Below are 4,440 nucleotides of genomic sequence, written 5' to 3'. Positions count from 1 at the left end.
TTCACTTTCACAACCTTACCTCCCAAAATTTTAAATTAACTATGTAGGACGGCTATTAATTTATTTAAATTTTGTCATGGATTTATAAAAATGTGCATTCGAAAATTATGTATTCCAAATTAAGAAGTTTTAATTAGGTTATATATTTGAATCTTAAATTTTCAGAAATACTTGATATGAGGTATATCTTATGAAGATAATATTAATATCTCCCAACAATATAATTATGATATTCAGATAAATTTTATATTCATTTTATTAATTCAAGATTTTAATAATTTTTCCTTCTTATATATTAAATCCTAATATATATGACTTCATCGTGACCATTCGATCATTTTGGTATTTATAGTTCACATAAAATCATATATTTGGGAGAAATTTATAGATACGTCCTCTGTGCGATATGTGTAATTTTTACTACCCGAATATTCTTATAACTTTTTATTATATTCCTTCTATGATCTACCTAATTTAAGCACTAGAGGGCTATAATCAAAGTTTTTCTATAATTTGTTTTGTAAACTTACAGCTGAGAGAATCGAGTCGTATTTAACTCTTTGGTCTTCACTCTTAAGGACCTTATTCCGAATTTTTGGTACAAGAATACTAAAAATAATTATATATTTATTTAGTTAAAAAAAACTGTAGCGGTTTATTGATTTTATTTCAATTTATTTGGGTACTATATTACATTATATTCGATAAAGACTTTCTACTTTGATAATAATTCATATTCTGGAATTTGATTATTTACTCAAATTGTCCTCATTCATTAATATAAAAGTGTATATTTAGCCGTCAACTGCCGCCCCTTAATTGACTCTCCCTCCGCAATCATATTCAGTTATCTTAACAAACTCATATTTATCCCTATAAAATAATTCATTTTGTTCTTTCAGTGTCAATATAGTAGACGTTGCTTGACTATTATCAGACGAAGTATTTGATTTCTCTGGCCTAACAGGCAGTGGCGGTTGGATATTGAATGGGCTTCTAGGAAGTGGAGGGGTAAACACATTATTAACATGGCATACCATGCGCTACCTGGGACATGCGTTTACCACATTTGGAGGGAACGCAACATGAGACGGTTCGAGCACACTTCAAGGTCGCCGGCTACGTTAGCTAACTTAATCATAGAGGATGTCAGACTATGTATTCTTAGCAAAAATCTTCCTAGCTCTGTTAGCTCTAGTGCACTTATAGATTATGGTGTATCCCTTGGCCTGTCGAGGATAACATATCATACGAGACTGTTGTATTATACCTCATTTTTTTCATTTATGAAATTTACCTTTTTTCAAAAAAAATAAAAAATATAATTCATCTTTCATCAATATTTATATAAACCTCAAATGAGTAAAATAGTACATTAAATTTTTGGTATAATATTATTGTGTCTATGTAGCTAGAGCTCTCAATTTAAGATGTCATTGTTGACCCACCTGTGTTATGATCTATATCTTAAAATGACAAATAGATGAGTTGCCAACTCAGTAAGTATTAACTAGTTAGTCTATATATATATATATACACATATATGCACGTTTAACAGAAGACTAATTTCATTCCATGCCCACAATCAACCAGTATTTTTTTTTTATAGTGCAATTTCAATAATACTAATCAATGATATTTGTCACTCAGTTTCATGAAATCACGAGGTAATAATGCCAATAATCAAGCGAAATCAATATCAGGATCAAACATCATCTACAACATGATTTATACTCGTTGAAGTTTAATTCTCTTAATTATTAATTATTTTCTTTGAGTCCCGCTTAGTTTAACTGAATCATATTCAATGGTTTTGTCGGCACTCATCATCTCAATCAATATCATACAATCATCAGCACAGAGTACCCATGATATGTTATATCCCCACACTAGCTAAGTGTGTAGCAATCCCAGCAAAGGACATACCAAACTTGGCATTTACACACCACTCCAGTGTGTAGCTAACAGCACAGCATACTTCATGTGGGATGGTCCCATGCCTTTTCACCCTCAATACATATTTGATTATCATTTTTTTTTAATTTTTTTAATAATTAGCATTACATTTTATCTAATTTCTTAATTAATATAAATTTCCTCCACATATTATAATGAGCTCCGATTTTTATTCCTTCAAATTTTAATATATTTTAATTTTAACCCATAATTTATTATAATAAACAATTTAAATTTTCTTAATAATTATTAATTAATCTGTCAATTATGTATAAAATTCTACAGACGTCACACTTAATCACCCAAATTTTATTTTCTTAATAATAATTGTGATGGTTAATTACTAATTAAAAAAAAAACATAATCTTTGACTCTTGAGATCTTCTTGGACCAATTAAATTTCATCACAATATATGTAGTTAGAAGTGTAGGAAGCCCTCTTCAATAATCCTAATTAAAATCTATATATATTTATATGTTTTTTTGTTAAATTGATAGGTACAAGTTTCAATAAACAATTCACATATTAAACATTGATTAAATATAATAATATCTTTAAACTCGAGAACACTAATAAGAATAATATTATTATAAAAATAGACATACATGCGTACGTATTTTTTGGGCTTATTTTGCACTTATTATTAATAATTAATATACATTAATTATTTATATAAAAAATATATATATAATTAATTAATAACTTACTAGTACAATAGACCAACAATTTTTATTTTCTATATATGATGAAATTCGCACTCATAATTCAAAATTATTGGGTCGACTTCAACTTTATCAACTAAATTAAATTGATGTTGCGCGTGCTAAACATTTCTTTGACTATTTTTATACACCTAAAAAAAGGACAACTAGAAATAGCATTTTCAGTACAGCTGAATAAAGCCAATCAAAAATTGACGTTTTAAATTAATTTTTTTCCAAAAATTAACACATTTATTTTGATTTTTTTCAAAGATAAGAATTCATGATTTTTGACTTATGAAGAATCATTTCTGCCTAATCTTTTTTGGCACGAGGAAAGTGAGAGGACTACCTTTTTTTTTTTTTTTTGGTAAAATAAATTCAGGTAATTTTGGTTCCGATCATTAATTATCAAAAAATCGAAATGTGTTTAGAGATTATAAATATTGCTCATAAAAAATATTTATAAATTACTCAGTTATATAATTTTTATATTGATAAAAAATAAATAATTTTTATATAATTGAGCCAATACATACACATGATTTTTTATTTGTTTTTATATTGCAAATGGCTCAGATGATGTATGGGCTTCTACGTTGAAATTGGTGCTGCCAGTTGTCATACGAAATTAATTAAAAAAAATTAAAAAAATAAGTAATATTGGTTTAACAAATTAGGATTCCTATCCTCATTAAACAATATTTGCAATTCTTGATTATTATATATCATTTTATTTATTAATCACACACACACATATATATATATATATATATCACTATATTGGAGACATAAAATTAGGTGCGGACATGCCTAATTTAATCACAGCCGTCCAATTATTTATAAAGTGAAATTATATTCAATTTGGGGTTAGAACTTATCACTAGAGGAAAGAATTTTATTTTATTTTATTGGCTATGGACTAAAATTGTAGTAAATAATTATTATTAATCAATGATTATATAAAAATCGATGCAAAAATTTAGCTTATTCATCATAAAAATTACTTTTGTCATGATTATATATAAACCATAACAAATATTTTTCCCATGATTCTTAGTCATGACAAATGTTTTAGCCACACTCGTTAAAATTATGACCAACAACCATCGCGTGGCGCCGTGGTCAATGACTATTTGCAAAGGCTATTTATTTAATCATGATTAAAATTATATTTCTTCTTGTGTATGGACTCAGAGATAAAAAAATCATCACTAATTACGCATAATAAATTCGATAATATTAAAAATTTAAAATATATAGAAAATATGTATAGAATTCCAAATTAGAAAACTGCATGAATGGAAAAATAATTAAATTATACACATAGATAGTGCAAATAAAACAAACAATTAGATACATTTTAAATTAAAACTTTATAAAAAAAATTAATATTATGGAGATGATAATGGAAAAAGGTGGGAGTTGAGTTTGTGGGAAGAGCATGCTTCTCACTTCTCACTTCTCACTTCTCACCCACACAGCCATCTTTGTTGTTGTGGATGTGGTGGCTGCTTTTCTCTGCAATATAAATTAAATAAAATAATATCTTTTTTATTGTATAATTTAAATAAAAGCAAATAATAGTGGGAGTACACCATTTATATTATTATAATCTTGTTATATATAAAAATATGCATCATGGTCTGGATTAATTAGTGAAAATAATTTTTCTAAAGTCACATTAAATTAATTTTTTTATTGGGATTAATTAAAACACATCTAATGCTATTGTTGGTGAAATTAAATAATTTTGAGGAAATATATATTTCTTCCCCCCCC

This window comes from Sesamum indicum, linkage group LG3 (assembly GCF_000512975.1).
Source record: "Sesamum indicum cultivar Zhongzhi No. 13 linkage group LG3, S_indicum_v1.0, whole genome shotgun sequence".
Classification (NCBI taxonomy): Eukaryota; Viridiplantae; Streptophyta; class Magnoliopsida; order Lamiales; family Pedaliaceae; genus Sesamum; species Sesamum indicum.
The sequence above is the reverse complement of the archived record's forward strand: the minus strand, read 5'-3'. Positions refer to the sequence as shown.